We start from the raw sequence: 11,820 nt of genomic DNA, 5'->3' as shown, positions 1-11,820 counted from the left end.
CCCAAACCCCTCGGGGGTGAAGTCTTCGACCCATTCCTCCTCCTGCTGCCAGTCCTGTTGAGGAGGATGAGGAAATTTCCTCCTCCAGGGCACTGGCTTGGCCAGGGGGAGTCACGTATGGAGGCGGCCAATCTTCCTCTGCCCCTGCGAGGGATGGGTAAAGGGGGGAACTCTCTGGTAAGACCGGAGATGGTAAGGGAGGTGCCCTATTCTGAGGACCGGTCAGGGTGGGAAGAGGAAGTTTCTCCTCCTCCTTTATGACCAAGGCGGGCGTGACTAGGGTTTTAACCCCGTGAGCCGAACTGGAGGGGTGAGTCAGAAAAGCTGTTAACCAAGGAGGGGTGGTTCCTTGCCAGATCCTCCCAAACCATAATGTAAGGGACTTGGTCTGGATGGCCTCGATTGCCTGGCCGAAAAATGACTGCTTTAACCTTAGTGATCATGTCTAGGGAGAGGGAACCTTGAATGGGCCACTCTGCAGAACAAAAGGTGTTGAATTTACCTTTCTTGATGACCAGACCCGCATTTAAGGCCCTTTCTTTATCTTTTGAAAAGTGAGAAAGGATCAAAGACTTTGGGGTTGTTTGTCCCTGTCCCATTGTGGAAGGAGAATCAAACACCAAGAGAGATAGAACAAAAAGGGTAAAGGCAACAATAATTCCACACACACACAACACTCTCCAGCACTCGCTCGGACCGGTCCTTCTCTCACACTGGTGTGCACCCCATTCAACTTCCTCACCGTCCGACTTGGATATCAGGCCGAAAGGCGTCCACTTGACAGGTGGTTGGTCGACTAGCTCAATTAGTTCTTCACCTGGCGCCAGGATTCCTAAAATGCTCGAGCCCAAATGAGAGGAGAACCTCTCCTGGCAGAACCCTGCGGTCCTCCTAATGAAATTCTCAGAATAGAACTCCCTGGGGATTGGCCGAATCCCCGCCGTGGCCCAAATGGAACACTCAAGTTCCTCCAAATGAGGGTCTTGGATCCCCTCCCAACGCCTAGGACTTGGGATCGCCCCTGCCCCTGCTTTCTCGCGGGCAAGTTCTGTCTCTCGAGAAAATGGAATCTCGGTGGAACCTCCAAATGTTAGGAACGGGAATCCTATTCCCCCGAGAGACAGAGAGCCAGGCGTGAATGCAATCAACAAAGCAGAGTTTATTAGGCTGGCTAGCCAGGGTCGAGCTCCCACACGGACACGCAGGACCGGTTAGGAAAACACGACCCTGAGCCTCTTTAGGGGAAATCTTATATAGACCACTACCTGCCGTTACAGCAAAAGCCCGCGCAGCACTTAACCAATGATTTTGTAACACAGAGTAAAAGGTCAGCAGTTGCGCACGTATTTTCATTATCAACATTGAGCAAGCAGGCAGAGCACATCTTGCACGTACATCCCGTCACCTTTCACAACCTTCTCACATTTCTCACATTCTATATCCCTGAGCCGAGCCCTGCTGCCCTGCTTATCTTATCTACACAGGGCATCTGGTACCGGTTTCTCCAACAGGGGGGTGGGGTCCATTGAGACATCTCATTCTTTCTTATCCCTTTCAAAGGTTTTTGTGCTCAGCTGCCTGTCAGTGAATATTGACCCCTGAAATTCAGAAATCGGTATACAGGAAGGGTCAAGTTGTGTCCATTTTTGCATTCTTTTCCTCAAAGCTTGGAAAATTGACCATCTCCAGGTTGTGCTACATCTTGATCACTGGCCAACTCTTCTTGAGCACCGGTCCTGACTCCTGGTGCTGCTTCTTAGGTGGATTAGAAGCACATGTGGGTACTGCAGATCAGTGGAGTAAAGTCAGGTTCTGTATGGCAATGCAAGGAGAGAGGGCAGTCGCTAGCATCCCCAAACATCCACCTCAGTCCTTGTCCCTCCAGCTTTGCTTCTCTGTTCCTCCATTCTGTTGAGCATATAGCAAGTTAATAAGTCCAGGATATGATACAAAATATGGCTATACAGATTTTCAGAACAAGGTGGCAATATGGAGCTAAATCATAAGTTTTGCACTGATGCAACAATGTACCTATTGACAGTGATAGAAAAGAGCTTTCTCCTGACTGGGAGGTCAAGGGACAAAATCTGAGTGTACAAATGTATGCAAGTCATGTCACATATGTAGCAGAAATGGATCTTTGCAATGGCAAAATTGAAGAACATGAGGTACAATGTATTAGACACTGACAGTCATTTCCATGATGGAGCACGTCTCATTCTTCACTTCGTAATCTTTCATGCAAGTTTGGTGATGAAGAGATGGATCTCATGATTTCTGCTCTGACAATCTCCTAGGCACATGAGCTATAGTTCTTTTCTTTCAGGTAGAGAGTGATCTTGTGGAAGTATTTCCTCACAGCCAGTCTGGAGTCCTCATGCATCATGGGAGGCTCTTCCACTACCTGCTGTGTCAAAGAGGCTTCCAGGTCTTTCAGCTGCTGAGAGAGGCCAGTGAAGAATTTGTGCAGAAGGTTCTTCTCCCAAATACCGAAGGAGTCCTATGTGCTGAAGATGCTACAGATCTGCTGGTTCATCTCATGGAGGAAAGAGATGGCTGAACCTCTGGACCTGGTTGCCATCAATTCTCTACTGGAGGAATCCAAAGTCACTTCTGTCCTTCATACAGGAGAAAGCAGAGATTCCCCTCATTTGTCCCAGTAATATCAAGACCCTACTGTGACCCAGACTATGAGTCTGAAATGTGGCTTTGGGTAGGTGGGAGGGACCTGGGTGGAGAGGATCCACAAATTATGTGCTATTTAAACTGGTGTTAAACATTTTTTGACTCTATGGAGTCCTGAGTAATTGTTTCTTACCCATCCATTTTCCTACTTTCATTTTGTATGGGAAGTGTGTCAGCCTTTATGTCTGTGGTAGTTTGGTGACTTTTGAATCCACATGAGATTAGAATATTCATAAAACTGGGTGGAAAATTACCAGGAGGTAGGTAAAAGAACTCTTGGTGGCTGTTCCAATGAAATTTGTTTTGACTCTGTTGCAGTAAAGTAGTGTGAGGACATAAGTTCCATAACTTGTTAAAACCAATAATCTCCAGGAATCCTCATATCATCGTTGCTAATGAGATATGTTGATGCAGGACTGAGTTGCCTGTCTATTTCTGCACAACAAATTAACAACTGTGTAGCTTCCTGGTGTTTAAATTGTACTAATTAAAATTATGAGCTATTATTGTTATAGTTATTGTATTGTATTCCTGTATGAGATGATTTAATATAAACATCTTTGATATATTAAACTGATCTTTTTAAGTGCATTGGTTGCATAAAAGCTACCAAGAAATATATTTTTGTACTAATGGAAGTGTACAGACAGAATAACTGACATGTTTTTCCGGATTTCTTCTTTTCCCTCTCCACTTCAGAAACACTAACTTCATTTTTTCCCCTACCTGGGGTTGGTTCAGGCATGCCCTTGCTTGTCAGGCCTCTGTCACTCTAGCCATGCCCCCAGTCCTGGTTCTTCCCCTCTGGTCAGGGTGAGGCACTTCAGCTGAGCTCCTTAAGTCACCTTTCTTCCTCTCATAGACATTATGTGTGCATGAGTTCCAAATGTGGTAAATATAGTGAATCTGAACACTTTATGATTTTGGAGTCTTTAAATTTTTATCCATTTTTTGATTGAACATTTTTCTAGGGAAAGGAGTGTCTTGCTGTATGGGAATTATGTTCTTTTTCACCTTAATGCTAGAATTAAATTAGCAAAGTTAAAATGAAAAGAAAATGGTCCTGAAACAGTTTTTTAATAATTTTGAGGAATTGTTTTTTCTTTTTTTTCTCCCATCAACATTCCTGGAAAGCTTCCATTGCAGTTCAGAATACTGAAGTAAAAGGAAAACAAATGTGAGTCTGAATATGAAGAAAGCAAAAGCAGGAAAGTAACTGACTCCTGGGAGAGAAAAGGACAAGGGAGTTCTCTCCTCCTAGTCACCTCCCATAACTTCCAGTATCATATGCACCTTAATTCTACACACAGCTCTCAGTGTAGGCTGCCATTTCCATCTATTTTTCTGCTGGAGAGATTTTTTCAATCCACAAGCAGCTTGTGGATAATCAACATAACACTGACCACAATAATGATAAATTGTCATTGTAATTAAGTGCATCATGATTTAAAACAAATAAAGAAATGGGCAACTCAGCTACTCCATCAAAAGACCATTGAAGAAGGAGAAGCGGTGCAAACCAAAAGGACACATAATATATTCAATAAAATAATAACAGAAAATTTCCCAAATCTTGAGAAACTTTTGCCCATTCAGGTAAAGGAAGCCCCCAGGACACCAAACAGACTTCACTAAAATAGAACCTCCCCACAACATATTATCATTAAAATAACAAGCACAGAGAAGAGAGAAAAAATACTGAAGGCTATAAGAAAGAAAAAGCAAATAATGTATAAAGGTAAACCCATCAAAATAACAGCTCTTTTCTCAACAGAAACCTTAAAGCAATAAGGGCATGGAGTGAGATATTTCGGGCACTGACTCAAAATCATTTCAGCCCTAAGATACTCTGCCTAGCAAAACTATCATTCAAAATTGATGGAGGAATAAAAGGCTTCCAAGATAAACAAAAACTAAAACAGTATATTGTTAGGAAAAACGCTGCTCTCAAAGAAAGCTCACGAGAAAACTCACGTCCATAGGGCAAGGTTTAATGGCAGGCCCAAACTGCCAGGCTGGCCAGGGAAAAGATGGTGCAGCCCAGAGCCTGGGGGAGCAGTGGCTTTTATAGAAGGGGGAGGAGAAGGAGGTTAGTGCATGCACAGTAGTCTCTGGTAGGGGTGGGGCTGTCTTAGAGCACGGGAATTGGTTTAAGGGCGGGGCTGCCATTTTGGCCAATTCACAAAATGGCGACATTATTGTTCTATCATTCCCCCATTTTTTCTTTAATAATGATGAAGGTAGGGGCTGAGGATCAGGAATTGGGGCAAAGCATCGATCTCTTTAACTGCTTCCTGCTGGCAGGGGGCGTTGTATGGGGCAGGATCCTCAGGCTCATGTGGCATCCTGGATGGGGCCTTCACAATAGTTTTCAGGCCAGTTTTGGAGAGGTTGGTATCCCTGGAAGTACAACTGGTTAAATTTTTGATTAGCAGTTGCAGACATGTAGCATGATACAAGGGAGGAAGCTTAAGAATAGGAGAGCAAGAACATAGGCATTAGGATGGGCATTGGCCAGGAGAACCACTGTGAAATGTTGTTCCCTAGACAATTTCAAGAGTCCTCCAACTACAGAGAGAGAAATGGGTGGCCATACATTATCTAAGACCCAAATAGGAATATTAGGAGGAGCATAAAAAGGTGTCTGTTCAGGGACTACTGACCTAGGGATCTGAATTCTGCAAAATCCTATAACTGCCAGGAAAGCTGTAGGCTGTCTTATGGTATGGGGGTTGGGAAACGGAAGATTGGGTTGATGCATTTAAGACTCAGGGAGTGAGTCTGTCCCTTTAAGGTCACACCTTAGGTAGGTGACCTGTGGGAGGCAGGGACTGTCAGGATTTAAATGTAACACTCTTGGATAAAAGAGAGCTTTAGCTCATTATTTTATATAAATTGACACTTTTAATCTTTTAAATGTTTGTACCATATTCAGATAAAGTATAACATAACACTGTTACAAAGTGGTCATTTAAGACACATAAGCAAATATGTAAATGAACTCTGATTTAGTAGTACTTAAAGCTTGACAAGATCAGCAGAAAACACAAATAATTTCTTTGATAAAATCTTTCTCTGTAATGGTTTTTTGTAGATGTTACTCAGAGCAGAACAATATTAAGATAACCTTGTTATTTCATAGACATTTGATTTTAGTTTGACATGACCCTAAAAATCTTTTAGGCAACTCTTAGATTATATTTAACTTTATCACACACTGAGGTTTCTTATTATGCACTTTTAAAACTTACTTAGATCTTTATATAACATATTAAACCCTTTGATGGCTTGTTTTTATCCCTCCTATTTGAAACAATCTTTAGGATAAACCCTCTTTTACAAAATCCTTTCTCATCCAAAAAACCATTCCTTTTCTCTTTAACTTCCCAAAAAATACATTTATTACCTATCGATATCCTTTCCAGTTGTTTACTTTGTAACTTGTATTTTAAAATTAACTTTTCTAAGAATTTTAAATTTATTGTAGGGGCTGGAGCAACTAACTAGTAGTCCTTATTGTTTTTAGGAATAGGCATAAGGCCTCATCTCCCTCAGGCTTGAGGGGATATTGTTTTAGGTGTGGAAACTTTGAGGAATTTGAGTTTTATTTGAATAGGGAGGGCCATCCTGGCTCACCCTACATTCATCTCATCAGTCCACACTGTGGAATCTTCTTTGTTCCTGAAGGAGGGGGCAGCAGAGATAGCTGCCTGGGGGGAGGAGAATTTGAGCTTTTAATTGAGATAGTAAATCCTGTCCCAGCAGGGACACTGGAGTTTCAGGTACTGCTGGGAAAGAGTGACAGAGGAGGAGGTCTCCCCAAGAGCAGGCCAGAGGCCAGGTAAACTAGAGCTCTAGGGGCTGACCAGATTTGCCCTGAACGATAACTTTTGTCATTGGACCGGGGACCAGGAGAAAAAGGTAAAACAGAGAAACGGGCTCCACTGTCTAGGAGAAAAATGGCCTTTTGTTTTTCTGCCATTATGGCTCCTCAACATTGATGCCAAGAAGTTGAGTGTGGACAGGGGGCCGGGACCCATCAATCCATAGAAGGTGGCACCTAGCCTTCCATCTGGTGATGGGGGGCACTTAGACCTCCAGTGGTTACCCTTGCAGAGGGCATGGTCCTGGTTGGGGGGCGGGGCTGTCTCCCAGGCTGTCCCCCCTTAAGCATTCTCTGCAGAAGTGCCCCTCCTGTCCACCACGGTAGCAAGTTCAGGATACAGGCCCCAGTCAGGTGGGGCCCTCTCTTAGAGCAGCAATGAGGCCATGGTGTCTCTTATCTTTTTCTCTCCTGTTAGTAAGGTCCTGGACTTACAGACATAGCCGTAAATACAGACATGGCTAGCTGTATTACTTGGCTCAATGACTTTTCCCTTCAGGCACAGTCTGAGTTTTTTATGAATATCTGGGACTGACTGTTAGAAATTTATCTTTGAGGAGAACCTTTCTCACCTGTGACTCTTGAGTCCACCGTGGTATGCTTTCTGATAGGTTGTTGCTGTAAAGTAAAGTTCTTATTTTACATTGACACCTGACACTCTGGAGAGCAGGTCTCTGAACTGTTCTGGGCCTCAGTTTCCTCACTTGAAGAATGAGGGATCTGGTCTAGGTTAAACTACATTTTTCTACTATGAGATGGCTGAAGTGACATAAATGCCACTTATCTTCTTTACCATTATTTATTTATTTATTTATTTATTTAAGTAATGCTGGGGAATTGAACCCAGGGTTTTGCATGTGCTGGGCAGACATTCTCCCATTGAGCTACTTCCACAGCCCCAAATATTATTATTATTTTTACATTGGCTGTACTGGACTTGAACTCAGGACTTTATGGTTGTAAAGCGGCACTCTACTGCTTGAGCCACATAATCATTTCCAACCTGAGTGGCCTGGGCCCGAACCCATTGCTTTTCTAATGAGATAAGAGTCTGGTCTAATAGAAGCATAATATCCTTTCATGCCAGTTGAAAGGTTTGGATCACAGAGATAAAGGCTTGAATGTATTTGTCTGGGCATCAGTACAGCTGTTTGGATGTTTTTAAATTTCCCTTAGATCTGATAACTGGAAGGGGACATACGACCTGCCCTCTTCCTACCATTGCCTGTTGGAGAGGGTAGCACTCATTAAGAGGTTCTGAGTACTGGGGTGGCTTAGAAGGTAGAAATTTGTATAGGGGACCTCAGTTTACTTTTTTACTTTTATAGAAAAGGTCTAAATGGAGTATGGTATTGTAATTTAAGGAGCCCTGTGAAGGCCACTTCTCTTGGTCACCCAAGGCATACTGAGGCCAGGCCTCAGTACAAAGCTTCCAACATCTACCAGCCAGAAGACTGGAAGGTTCAGGTCCCATCTAGAAAGAACAATACGTTAGGATCCTGTCTTTTAGCTAACAGCAGGCAGCCTCTTTAATAAAGGCTACCTTTTGAACAAAGAAATCATTTGTAAAGTTAGAGAAGGGCATTCAGAGGGCATTTCAGGCCAATAAAAGTGCCATACAGGACAACTAGTATTAATATTTGGAGGGAAAAATTTATGCTGAGGCCAAAGTTATAGAAAATTCTAAACGAGAAATTTAGAGACCACAGTAATATCTATTTTGTTATTTCTGGAACTATAACCCTGAGCTAACAATTGGCTTACAAGGGCTGGGTCTCATGCCCTGAGGTGAGGTGGGGCTAGGAGCAGGACTTGTGCAAGGCCACTCCCTCCACACACACCTAGGCCTGATCCTGAGGACTGTTGCCCCTCCCCCCTTCCTGTGTACTCCGCATGCGTTTATTCTAGGGGAAGTGGTGGCGGGCTGCAGCCATTGCCACGTGTGGCTGGCAGTCCAGGATTTGCTGGGTCCTCTCTATGGATTTTCCTAGCTATGGCAGGTGTTTTTGCTGTGTCCAGGAGCCCGCATCCTGTTCACAGGTGTGCCTATTTGCTTTCCCTCCTCCCCTTGTGGGGGTGGAGTTAGAGTGTAAGGGTGGCAGCTGCAGGTTTTTGCAAGCACTTTTGTAAAGCAGCTGATTTAAAGTTATGTTAGACTGAGAGGCCTGGCAAACTAGTTGGAATAGCTTAAGTCATAAGGTACCATGCTACAGGTTTTTCATGTGGGGCAGGGTCCCAGAAAGCCCAGGGAGGGGAAGGCAGACAGAGACAAAGGACACGTGGTGAGACCATGGAGGAGGCAGAAAGGTGTGCTGACATCTTAGGTAAGGGAGGGGAAGGCAGAGCCTGGAGTCATGACACACGCTTAGGGGATTAGCCACCACCTGTGTCTGTAGATTGCTTCCATTGATTGTTACTGGCAGGCTTTCAGGAAACCTCCACTCTCCGGTCACCAAATAAACCATGAGCTCTCTCAGAGCTGGAATCGCCTGGAGGTTAGAATTGGCAAGGAGTGGCTTGCTTAACTCCACGACAGGGAAAGTTTTTCAGGAAGATAGGAGATAGGTATGGTAAGCAGTGCAAGAAGTCTGTTTACATGGGGAAGGAGGAGGTACGGGAGAGGAATTGGCTGATTTAGAAACCGGTTTACAGGTCAACAGAATCTGCGCAGGGGAACAGAAAGTACAGAGGGAGGGTTTGATGCAGAGATAGGGAAAGGATTGTACATAGCAAAGTTCCTTCCATTTACCAGCATGCTCACAGAGATTGTATAAATCCCTTAAAATATTGGGATTGAAAGTGCCATTAAGGGGCCATTTGGAGGCATTGTCCAATTGGGGCCAAGCCTGATTACAGAGAAAAATGAGCTTTCGTGGCTTAAGATCAGGCGTTAGGCAGAGGGGCCCAAGGTTGGCCAGGAGATAATCTCATTGGGGAGTCTAAAGGAATTTGGGATGGTCCAATTCCCATGGTGAAGGCCTGACCTGAGGAGAGATATGGCGGGCGTCCCCGAAATATCAGGTCCTCAGGAGAGAGAGAGAGAAATGTGAAAAACAACCCCCAGAAGGAATATCTTCACTACAAGGGGGTCCACAGTCCCAAGTGGGGAACCCAGTTTTCCCCGGGAAGAGAGCAAGCTGCGACCTAGTGCCAGGGTTTTTGAGGAAATGAGAGAGAGACCACAGCTCTGCGTGCGAGGAGGACTCACCAAGGGAGAGAGGACCTTAAGGGAAGATTGGCCAGTGGTGGATGGCAGTTGGAGGCGTGCTGGGGTGGAGGAACTTCCCTGTGAGCTAGTGAGAGAGTGGCACTTTCTAGGATCGGGGGTCCCGGTAAAGCAGCTCAGATCCCGGAGGAAAGCCGGGAGAGCAAGGTCAGTGGTGGGAACTCAACCCGATCCTGGGTCTCGGCACCAAATGTTAGGAAAAACGTCGCTCTCAAAGAAAGCTCACGAGAAAACTCACGTCCATAGAGCAAGGTTTAATGGCAGGTCCAAACTGCCAGGCGGGCCAGGGAAAAGATGGCGCAGCCCAGAGCCTGGGAGAGCAGTGGCTTTTATAGAAGGGGGAGGAGAAGGAGGTTAGTGCATGCACAGTAGTCTCTGGTAGGGGTGGGGCTGTCTTAGAGCTCGAGAATTGGTTTAAGGGCGGGGCTGCCATTTTGGCTGATTCACAAAATGGCGACATTATTGTTCTATCATATATGACCACCAAGCCTCCACTACAGAAGATTCTGCAAGGAATTCTACACACAGAAGATGAAAGCAAACAGAACAATGACAGGACTGGAAATATCAAACCACAGGAGCAGAAAAGACAAGTAATCAGACAGTAGCATTTATTTGGCTGCACACAATCAAATTCTTGAAAAAAAACACAACTAAATGGCAGGAATCACCACAGACCTATCAATATTAACACTGAATGTCAATGGACTCAACTCCCCCATCAAAAGACACTGTGTAGCAAACAGGATTAAAAATGAAGAAATGAAAATCTGTTGTTTACAAGAGGTCCATCTTATTGACACAAATAAATACTGGCTTAGGTTGAAAGGCTGAAAGAAGATTTACTAAGTGAATGAGCCCCCAAAACAGGAAGGAGTAGCAATACTTATATCAGAAAAAGTAGACTTCAAACTTACATTGTTCAAATAAGACAAAGAAGGAAACTTCATACTAATAAAGGCACAATATATCAAAAAGAAATAACAATTACCAACCTATATACACCCAGTGTCAGTGCACACAACTTCATCAAACATACACTAAAGGACTTAAAAGCACATATAGACTTTAATACCCCTCTATCACCAGTAGATAGGTCATCCAAACAAAAAAATCAACAAATAAATCCTAGAATTAAATGACACCACAAATCAAATGGATCTAATGATGTCTACAGAATATTTCATCTGACAACAACACACTATACATTCTTTTCAGCAGCCCATAGCTCTTTCTCTAAAACAGATCATATCTTAGGGCACAAAGCAAGCTTCAGCAAATATAAGAAAATAGAAATAACCACCTACATTCAATCTGATCCTAATACAATAAAACAAGAACTCAACAACAAAAAGAACAGCAGAAAATACTCAAATAATTGGAGGCTGAATAACCCACTGCTCACCATCAGTGGGTCATAAAACAAATAAGAGAGGAAATAAAAAGTTTTCTGGAAGTTAATGAAAATGAAAACATCACCTACCAGCACTTATGGCAAACAGGAAAAGCAGTCCTAAGAGGAAAGTTTATAGCTATGAGTGTATATATTAAAAGCACAGAAAGATCCCAAATAAAAGACCTAATGTTACATCTCATACTCCTAGAAAAACAAGAACAAACAAAACGCAAAACAAGCAGAAGGAGAGAAATTATAAAAATAAGGGCTGAAATTAATGAAATAGAGGCCAAACAAACAAACAAACTATACAAAGAATCAATGAAACAAAAAGCTGGTTTTTGAAAATCAGCTCCTGATTGATAAGCTCCTGGCAAATCTGACTAAAATGAGGAGGGAAAAGACCCAAATTAGTAAAATCAGAAACAAAGATGATAACAAACACCAAGGAAATCCAGGGAATCATCAGGGACTACTTTGAGAAACTATATTCAAATAAATTGGAAAATCTTGAAGAAATGGACAAATTTCTAGATAATTATGACATCCAAAACTGAACCAAGAAGATATTAACCACATAAATAGATCTATAACATGTAATAAAATTGAAGTAGCAATAGTCTCCCATAA

General features: G+C 43.3%; 1 pseudogene; it reads right to left on the bottom strand.

The window, feature by feature from the left end:
- Positions 1-2,215: 2,215 nt before the first annotated feature.
- Positions 2,216-3,430, bottom strand: LOC109691003 (interferon alpha-4-like; annotated as a pseudogene).
- Positions 3,431-11,820: the final 8,390 nt, after the last annotated feature.

This window comes from Castor canadensis, chromosome 13 (assembly GCF_047511655.1).
Source record: "Castor canadensis chromosome 13, mCasCan1.hap1v2, whole genome shotgun sequence".
NCBI classification, from domain to species: domain Eukaryota; kingdom Metazoa; phylum Chordata; class Mammalia; order Rodentia; family Castoridae; genus Castor; species Castor canadensis.
Note: the sequence above shows the minus strand (reverse complement) of the source record. Positions and strands in the feature narration are given on the sequence as shown.